The sequence below is a fragment of the Arvicanthis niloticus genome, chromosome 16, assembly GCF_011762505.2.
Source record: "Arvicanthis niloticus isolate mArvNil1 chromosome 16, mArvNil1.pat.X, whole genome shotgun sequence".
NCBI classification, from domain to species: domain Eukaryota; kingdom Metazoa; phylum Chordata; class Mammalia; order Rodentia; family Muridae; genus Arvicanthis; species Arvicanthis niloticus.
This window is the reverse complement of record NC_047673.1, coordinates 35,208,287-35,218,416: the sequence shown is the minus strand read 5'-3', so window position 1 is coordinate 35,218,416 and position 10,130 is coordinate 35,208,287.

The following is a 10,130-nucleotide window of genomic DNA, read 5'->3' as shown; positions in this document are numbered from 1 at the left end:
TATGGTTTGAATCTAAAGTGCCCTCACAGGCTCATGTTTTAAATCTTTCTATGGCTGATGCTGCTTTGGGAGACTGGAAAATGTAGTAGATACAACCCGGCTAAAGGAAGCAAGCCACTAGTGTAGTGGCAGCTCTTTGAGGATCATAGCTCCCTCTGTACCCCGGTTCTCCAGGAATCAGGCTCAGCCACTCCATCCCTCTGAATGGACTGTCCCACCAAGCCTTGTCATGAAATACAGCAATGTCCTAAAACCTTGAGCTAAAATGAATCTTCCTTTCCTTAGGTTGTCTCTGAAAGTCCCTAATACAGAATTCTAGGAAGCATTAGTCATTAATCCCCTACCCTCATTTCACAGATGAGAATCTGAAGTGTACTATAGATAAGATAATTCAGTGTTTTGGACTAAAGTCTGCAGCTGCCTAGCTGTAAAGCCAACATGCTTGTCTACTGTAATGCAGCACAGGTCCTGAGAGCCTGTTCTGCATCTGTACTCCTTATGAACTGTGGCTGTTTTACATTAAAGATCAGCAATGCTGTCGTTTAAAAACCAGTCTGGAAGAGGGTAAAATACTTATCAAGCCTCAGCCAGAAAGGAATGTTTCTTTCTAGTAGCTATGCTGTATGTGAATAAATTATTCTTCATAAGTGGGTCCTTTAATCACAGAAGAAGAACATCCCTGATTGTGTTTAGGAATATGTGATGCATCCACTACTTGTTTGGATTACTTATTTTGCTAGGTAGATACACATACACTCTGGCACATTGGTTTTAAATTCAAAATCAGCATATGGCTTTTAACTTGTTTAGGATGAACAACAGAAAAAACACACACCAATGATGCTCAATGAATTCTGACAAGGACCATCTCAGGATTTCATGGGCAGCATTTTAATATTTAACCTTGCATTTCCCAGTCTTAGTCTAGAATTGCTGGTGTTTCTTTCTCTTTGTAATTCTCCTTTCTTTTCTTCACCTATGCCTATAGGTATGTGGCGATTTGGATGAGAATCTTCCCCATAGGCTCACGCATTTGAACATTTGGTCCCCAGTGCTGGTAGTGCTGTTTGGGGAGGGTGAGAAGGTATGGCCTTGGTGGAGGACATATATCACTAGGGTGGGCTTTGAAAGTTTAAAGCCATTTCTAGCTCACTCTGTCTGCTTGGTGCTTAAGCTCAAGATGTGAGCTCTCCACTTGGTCCTCCAGCTGCCATGCTTGCTACTTCTATACCGTGATGGACTGTTAGCCCTCTGGGACTCTGAGACTAAATAATCTCTTCTATAAATTGCTTGTCATGGTGTTTTGCCACAGTGACAGAAAAGTAACTAATAAAATATGACAAGTCATTTCACCCGGGGAATAGTCCCTCATCTGCACATTTTTTTGCTACTAGAGTCCATCACTTATCTTGGTATCACTTTTAAACAAATCTTGAGCAGAAACTCTCTGGATCTTACTTGTGCAACATGGTATTGTGATGTCCTTTAGGTCTATGCTGTAACACCTGGTTTATCCGAAAGCATGATAAGAGTTCCGTACTCCTTATCACGGGCCTGTGAATCAATCATGGCCAATGAGATGCTAGAGTAAATATGCTGGCGCCTCCAAAGAAGAAAAACAAAACAAAGCAAAACAGACAAAAATAATACCCCTTCTTTCTAATAAAGATGCATAAGAAATATTGTCTCTTAGGACATTGTTAGGTTTGGACATCACACTAGGGACTGTTTTGGGTACTTGCTTACTGAGGAAGAGATCTAAACCAGGATCTGTGTGGTGGGGAGGCCAATGAGGTGAATCACTTACATCTTGCTCAGGACTTTATATGGGAGAGCACACATTTCCATATTATTTAAACTGGCCTGTATCAGAATTTGAGTTCCTTGAATCTAGCATGATCTATGACAACCAAAAATCCTTTTACAAATGAACAATGAACTATGTGAAATAAAACAATAATACATTGTATACCTCTTTCCACTTGCTGGTGAACAGGAATTGGGACTAATTCTAATGATAAAAATGGAAAGATTCGTGAGGTTTTCCTTCGGCAGCAAATACACTGGTCTCCTGGAGGTATCTGAGATGGTTACTGTTGATTGTTAGCCTGATAGGATTTAGAATCACAACGGAAAAAATCAATCTCACCCTGTCTGTGAGGGAGAGATTATCCAGATTATGGTAATTGAAGTGTGAAGACCCACGATAAATGTGGGTAGTATCATTCCATTGATGGGGTCCCGGACTGAATAAAAAGGAAAGAGTGAGCTGAGTAGAACCAGGCATCACTGTCTGCCTCCTGACTGTGGCTATCTTGAGACCAGCTGTCTCATGTTCCTATTTCCTCACTCTCCCTGCAACAATGGACTGTATACCCTGAAACTGTAAGCCAAAATAAGTTTCTACAACTGTTAAGTTGCTTCTGTCAGGTGTTTTATTAGAACAATGAGACAAGTAACTAATTCAGGTTACATAACAAAATACAGCAAACTGAGTGTCTTCATAGTGATTTTCCCCCCACTGTTCGAAGGGCTGGAAGTCTAAGGGCAAGATGCCAGCAGTGTTGTTTCTGCTGAGACTGTTCTTCCTCTACCTAACTTATGAAATGCCCTTGCACTATTCTACAGTGGTACTTACTTCTTCTGTACTTGAAGAGACAGAGATAGCTAGATGAGAGAGAGAGAGAGAGAGAGAGAGAGAGAGAGAGAGAGAGAATTTTCTGGTAGTTTTCTCCTCTGCTAAGGGTCTAAGGAGATCACTTTAGGCTTGGATTTTTCAAAACCTACTTTAATTATGACTCTTTAATGCTTCAACCTCCCTTATAGCCCACCTTCTACCAGAGGTAGGGGAAAAGAAAGGTTAATAGGAAACAGGGGTTGTGGACCTGTTTAGAAATAGTTCTTTGGTGAAATTCCAATCTTCATTGTCAGCAGTCCAGTTCACTAGCAAAACACCAAACACAGATCAGCAGGAGCGCCTGGATCCAGAAGAAAGCATGAGGTTCTGATGGTCAGCACAAGTCCACAGAAACAGCAAGAAGCAGCCGGAAGTTCTTTGGTGTGGGTCTTTCTATGAAGTCATGACAAACAAAGATCAAGAAAGAAAGCAAGGCGAACCAACACAAGAATGTCCTCAGGAAAGACCAGCATCAGCAAATTCCAACGATGTCCAGCAAAGACTTGCAATGCCAGAGCTCGGTCCACTGTCTGTTGGGTTATACTCATACTCCTTTCAAGCATCGTGTGTCCTCTCAAGTATCCGCTACAGCCAAACATCACATGCTCTTTCACCAGGCAACTTCCAGAAAAATATACTACATGTCTGTTCTCAGCAAAGCATCCTTTCACAAAAGACAGTTTCCAGAAAAGCATCATGTGACACAACTGAATCTCCAGCAAAATCAGAAATTCCCATTTCATATTACTCCTATTGGATTACCAGCTACCATTGTGAAGTGATTTAACCTTAGCACCATTTTAAAGAGCATGCTCCTATTCACACAGCATCCATTTGGGAGTTACAACTTCAGCTCAGTCCTTCACAACGAGAAGACGATTTCTCTATAGAATAATTTAGTATAGCAGGCACCTCTTTTTCCATCATGATGGCAAACAAAATAAGATCGTGAAATTTCACTTTTTGTTTAACTACTCCCAGTGTTTCCTCTCAAATGTCCCCGGATTTTCTAGCACGATTTCCAATAGCTCCTTAAGGACTGCTCATAAACTATTCCAGTGAATGCTAAGTAAACCTGGATATCCAATAATTACTAGAGAATAATCTAATCAGCTGGAAGCACATACTGTCAGCAAGTCCATGACATTTGAAATTGGAATCTGTTTGTGGTTCCCATTGCCAATATCAAATGCCAAGCCAAAACCCAAATCAGCCCTTATTCACCCAGGCCCCTTCTGCCCATACTCTGTCCTTTTAATAACTGTGTTGTAGTGGAAGGAGCCTCTGTAAGCAGGCTGTGTGGATTTGTTTGTTTAGGAGAGAAACACAGCTGACCTCATGCTGCTACCCCATCCCTTTTTTGGGCAGGAGTTTGTAAAAGGTTTTTTCTCCTATGCCTAATGAATGATAACAGATAAGTAATCATTCCTCTAATTTTTCCTCTCAACTTAATAGTTGTTCCAGGTAGTATTAAAGAGAAAATATTCAATACTCCTTAAACTAGAAAAGCAGGCTTTATTCTGGACTCCTGAGACAGTTGGAGGAACTATTGCAATGAGTTTGCAGTAGGCGAGAGAGATTGAGCTCACCTGAAAACAAAATGTCTGAGGAGCAGAAAAAGGGCCAGAGAGTAGGAAGCTATGAAAGTGTGACATGAAGCCGGGGAGGGGATTCTAGCTAACCCCATGGATAGGATCCTTGCTGAAAGTAGACAGGCTGACAGTATGTTACGTCACAGATGGTAAGAGATGAAAGAATGTCATGAGGTTCAGCCACACATAGAGTTTCTTTTTTTTTTTCCTGGTATTTTTTTTAATTGAATATTTTATTTACATTTCAGATGCCATCCCCTTTCCCCAGTTCCCCTCCCTAGAAAACCCCTATCCCATGCCCCCCTTTTCCTTTTTGCTTTTATACAATTTTTACGCATAGAGTTTCAAAGTGACCCGTAAATCCCACTGGACACCTTAAATGCAAGGGGGACCCTGTATTGTGTCACCCCACCCAGCTGTTCCCAATGTTCTCACTTTAGAAACAATTCGAGAAGATTTTAGCTGTTCAGGGTTTTTTTTTTGGGGGGGAGGGGGAGGTTGTTCCATAATCACAGATAAGTTTTAGAAAAACAGCTTTCTACCAAAAGTATTGTGGGGAAAAAAAAAACACAATAGTGGATGAGAGCTGGGGAAACGGCTCACTGGATAAAGAGCTTGCTGTGAGCACGTGAGAACTGTAGTTTGGACCCTACCCATCTTCATCCACCCCCACCCCACAACTTACGTTAGAGCTCTGCAGGCATATGAATGCCACTCAGAAGTCATAGAAAGGGGATTTCTCACACAAACTGGCTAGATAGACTAACTGAATCCACCAGCACTGGGTTCAGTAAGTAAAGTGGAGAGCATTTAAAGAAGGCACCTTAGTCAGCCTCTGGCTTTCACATACATGTTGCATACATACACACACACACATGGACACACACACACAGGGACACACATACACATATACCTCGTATACGTACTCACACACATAGACATACACATATAGACACATACACATACAACCCCCACCTCTCACACACACTGCATGAGAAAAGTTGGTGAACTACAGATTACAGCATGAATGGTGCAAGCATGGACTAGATCGTGGGAGGACATTTTTAGCAGCATTATCCAGAAGAATCTTCCATGCTGCTAGAAATGTCCACCTGTGTCATACTTGCAATGACTCGCTGTGCCCATGGCTCCCTGAGCCACACAGGACAATGCTGACTCATGCACCTGCCGAATGAAAGGTAAACCCTGAGTGTCTTGGCACCACTGCATTTGATGATGTCATCTGATGAGTATGCACCCAATGAAGAGGGCAGAATGAATCGCCCAAAGTTACTTATGTTTATAGTCAAACCTGCCTAGAGATAGGCTTCTGAGTACATAGAATTACTTGTTCTGACTTGTAGGGTAGCATGCATTTTGTGGTGCTAGAAAATTAGGGCGGTTGATAGGGATTTCCCAATTCTTTCTAAATGATTTGTGCTGGTTGTGATTTGTAGTATGCCTAGTTATCACTTAAACATTGACTCTATCCCTAAGTACCTTTGTCATGTCAGAACATGCTGTCGTGTAGTCATCTTATTATAAAATAACTGTAGTTGCTGCAGACATCGATCAAATAAGGCTAAAGAAGAATACATTAATCCTATCCCTGGGGGGAAAAATTGTGTACCCTTAACCAAACTACACACACACACACACACACACACACACACTTCCTTTTTCTTTCTTTTTATGGTTTTTCACAACAGGGTTTCTCTGTGTAGCTTTGACTCTCCTGGAGTTCACTCTACAGACCAGGCTGACCTTGAACTCAAGAGATCTGCCTGCCTCTGCCTCCTGAATGTTGAGATTAAAGGCACGCACCACCACTGCCCAGGCTCACACATTTTCTTGGTGGATTAAAAGGTAAAGCTATAAAGCTGATTATTAAGATTTAGAAAAGAATATTTAAAAAGTAATTCATTTTAAAGTGTTTCCTATGAATGATATGAAATGTTCTAAGCGAAGTTGAATGGTAGCTCAGCGGTGGAGTCGAGTTTCTTACCATGTTTATGGCTCTGCGATCCTTCCCAGGACCACAAAACAAAGGAAAAATATCTAAATATGAAAGAAAAAGTTCACAATTTACAAGTGGGTCTTCTGGGTAATTGTGAAATCTTGTATAATTCGTTCTCTTGGAAGCCACTCTGAAGAGACACCTGGAGAAGACGGGCATGTGGAGCCAGTAGCAGATGCTGAGTTACATAGCCACAAATCAAGGAATGCTTGGGGCCACTACAAGTTGCAAGGGCAGAACATTTTCTGTACTCAGTAGGAAGTACAGTCCTGCCAACATCTCTTGATTTTGGATTTCTGGCATTCAGAGGTGTGAAAGAAAGTATTTTTGTTGTTTTAAGATATCTCAGTAAGTGCACTTTGTTACAGCAGCTATAGGAAACCAACTCTTGTTTGACAAAACTTTCCATGAGGAGACCACACATATACCAGCACATGTACACACCTACTCTCCCCAAAGAGGGTCCCCATGATAGACCAAAGAATAGATAACACCAAAGTCCAATTTGAGTTTTATTGGGATCAGTTACAAAAATACAGATGAGGGATAGAAATGACCCAGAGGAGACAGCTGCATAACCCAAACCCACCACAGCACGAATGGAGACTCTCAAGGGCAGGGGTCCTGGAGGATACTATACAGATTACAGGAAGCTCAACAGGTTGAAGATCGCCATTTCCAAGTGACTCAGTTGGCCTAAATCTCTTCCAGGCACCTGGATTGGTTTCTGCTTCTTCCAGGCAACTGGTCTGGTCTGGCATTGGAGTCTTCTTTATAGTTTGGCTTGTAGGAGAGTGACTCTCAGTTTTATTGTTCAGCATGGGAACTGGAGGCTGACAAATCTTGTCAGTTTGGGAGACTTTCTGGCGCTATTTTGAATTGTTTACCATCCTGTCTATGGATTGTCCCTGCAGAATGGAATACTTTAATTTCTGAAGGAGACTGTTCCACACAACACTAGCACAGTATACATGAAGAGGTAACTGATTTCATTAGTCCTCAGAGAAAGATTTGTTTTTTAAAATAATGATGTAAGTTGAAATATCAATACCCTTTCCCAAGACTAGCATTAGCAAACTGATCCCAACTACCTAGAACAGTATGTGTGGTGTCTCACACCTGTAATCCCAGAATTTAGCAAGTAGAGGCTGAAGGACTGTGAGGTTGATGCCAGTCTGGGCTACACAGTAACACTGCATCAAGAAAGAGTTGGAGGCCATGTGTGGTGGTATAGGCCTGGATCTCAGCACTCGAGAGGCAGAGGTGTTGGAGCGTGAAAGGCAGCCTGGTTTTTGGTCAAGCACAGGCTAGAAACTACAGGAGACCCCAGGTGACCGACCCTAAGAGATGGCAGGTGTTTCACCAGGCCCCCAGACTCTAGGCTCCTGACATGAGGCTGCAGCTCTCCATAGATTTGTGTCTTTCAGTCATGTAGCCTCAAGACCGATCTCCATATTAATGAGGTGCCTAAAGGCCAGAAGGGCTTAGCCAATGAAACATTCCTTCCCAGACCCTCCTCCCTGCAAAAGGTATTTAACCTCAGGCCTGTCCTGAGAAAACTGAGGTACCGTTTTGTTTTTGTTTTGTTTTGTTTTTTTTAACTCATCTACTGTCTGTCATGACAATAAAAGCCTCAAAACCATGGACCCTTTCTCTTTCCTCAGGATCTGCTGTGGGGGGCAATGGAGAAGACCTTCACCTACAGAGCTGTCATCTAATTTCCCTTAGAAGACCTCGCTGCGTACCCAGCCATGGTGGGTACGCACACGCACAAGCCAAGCCAGCTTCTGCGACCGAGCCAAGAACTCTCATTCCAGCGGGACATAGCCGGAGCTTCTCTCCCTTTCTCCCCCTTCAGCCTTGGGCCAATCCAGCCCATATGCCCCCACGTCGTTCTTGGCTCTTTCACGGCTTCTAGTGTGCCTGGGTGCCCAAGAGCCTGAGAACCAGATGGCTCTGGCCTCCCTGAAGGCCGGGGGACCCCTGAGCCAGCTCCGGATGCCTGCCGGACCTCAGACTGCGCTCTCCACCCTCAGAGCAGTGTCCCTGAGGTTTCACATAGCCTGATGCCAGCTGGCGCCAGCATGGGGTAAGCGAAGTCAACTTTCCGTGACCCACCCCACTTTCTGAGGTGCCTGAGCCTGGTGGAGGGGCAGAAGCAAGGATTTACCACTTTTACCCAACACAGAGATAGATAGATCTCTGTGTATTAGGGGCCAGCCTGCTCTCTATATGATGAGTTTCAGGCCAACTAGGAAAACACAGAGAGACCTTGTCTCAAACAACAACAACAATACCAGCACCACCAACAAAATAGTAATTTTTTGTTTAGTTTTGCTTTGTTTTTTTGATGCAGGGTTTCTCTGTGTAGCTCTGGCTGTCCTGGAACTCACTCTGTAGACCAGGCTGGCCTCGAACTCAGAAATCCCTCTGCCTCCCAAGTGCTGGGACTAAAGTCGTGCACAACCACTGCCTGGCAAAATAGTAAAAAAGAAAAAAAATATATATATATATATAAAGAAAGAAAGAGAAAGAGAGAGAGAGAGAGAGAGAGAGAGAGAGAGAGAGAAAAGAAAGTCAGTACATACCAGTTCTTACCAGAGGTGGCAAAGATATGGACAAGAGGAATTCTCACACAATACTAGTGGAATCCTGAATTAATGTGACTACTTTGAAAACAATTTAGCATTACCTTGTGAAAATAAGTCTCCATGTACCCAGTAGTGTTGGGAGCTGACTTTAGTAGAAAGCGGCTAGATCAACTTTGCAGCCATCTGGAACCATATACCCTGACGAAAGACTTGGTTTTCAAAAGCCTACAACAGCTGAAGCACACTCTGATAAGTATATTGTTTATCCCACATAGCTGTTTTGCTGTTTACTGCCCCCAGCTGCAAGGCGCACGTGGTAGCCACGCCTGCAAGGCATTGCAGTTCACGTGCCGTCCACGTGCTATCTACGCCATACATGCCTATAAGGCACACGTGCTATCCACGCCTGCAAGGCACACAGTGCACGTGCTGTCCACGCTATCCACGCCTATAAGGCTTACGTCATATCAACACCTGCAAGGCACATGGTATCCACGCACCTACAAGGCACGTGGCAAAAGCGTATAAATACCTCAGAATTCCCTTCAATAAAAGAGACTTGATCAGACTTTCTGTCTTGTCTCCATTCCTTGTCTCTTCCCCTTTATCCCCACTCTCTCTCTCGCTAGACCCTGACCCTCGGACCGGAGCGGCAGCTTGGGCCAAGACACAGTGGACGCCAAGCGTGGAGCGGAGCAGGCCGAAACATTTTGGCCCACAAAGCCGGGCAGTACGGGCTGAGACACAGTAGAAGCTCAGGCTACCTCTATAAGAAAGCACACAGATGGTCAGCAACAGGAAAGTATGTACATTAAAGCATAGTGACACCGTGGACTTCTCTACTGTGAAGGTACCATGGTGCCTTTAACAGTAGGATGGGTTCTTAGAAACATAAAGTGGGGTAAGAAATAGAAATGGCAAAGAAATTGCTCGGAACTAGGACGCCAACCACTCTGTAGTTCGGGGGGGGGGTATATATAAAGTAGGACATTTGTTTTTAAAAAGAATGGCGATGACTTGGGAAGACACTGGTGCGTGAAATGAAGACTCATTTTGGTGCACCGGTTTAATTCGCCTTTGACAGGAGTTCGAAAAAACAGAAAGTAGCAAGAGTACATGTAACCTCTCACACAGAAATGGAAAGAAAAGCACTCTGTGCACGTGTTGAAAAAAAGGAGATCTGTTGTCGAAGGTTGTAGGAAAATGGGCCATAGATCAGCAGAAGGAAGTGGGGCTGCTAAGGTAAAAGTTTG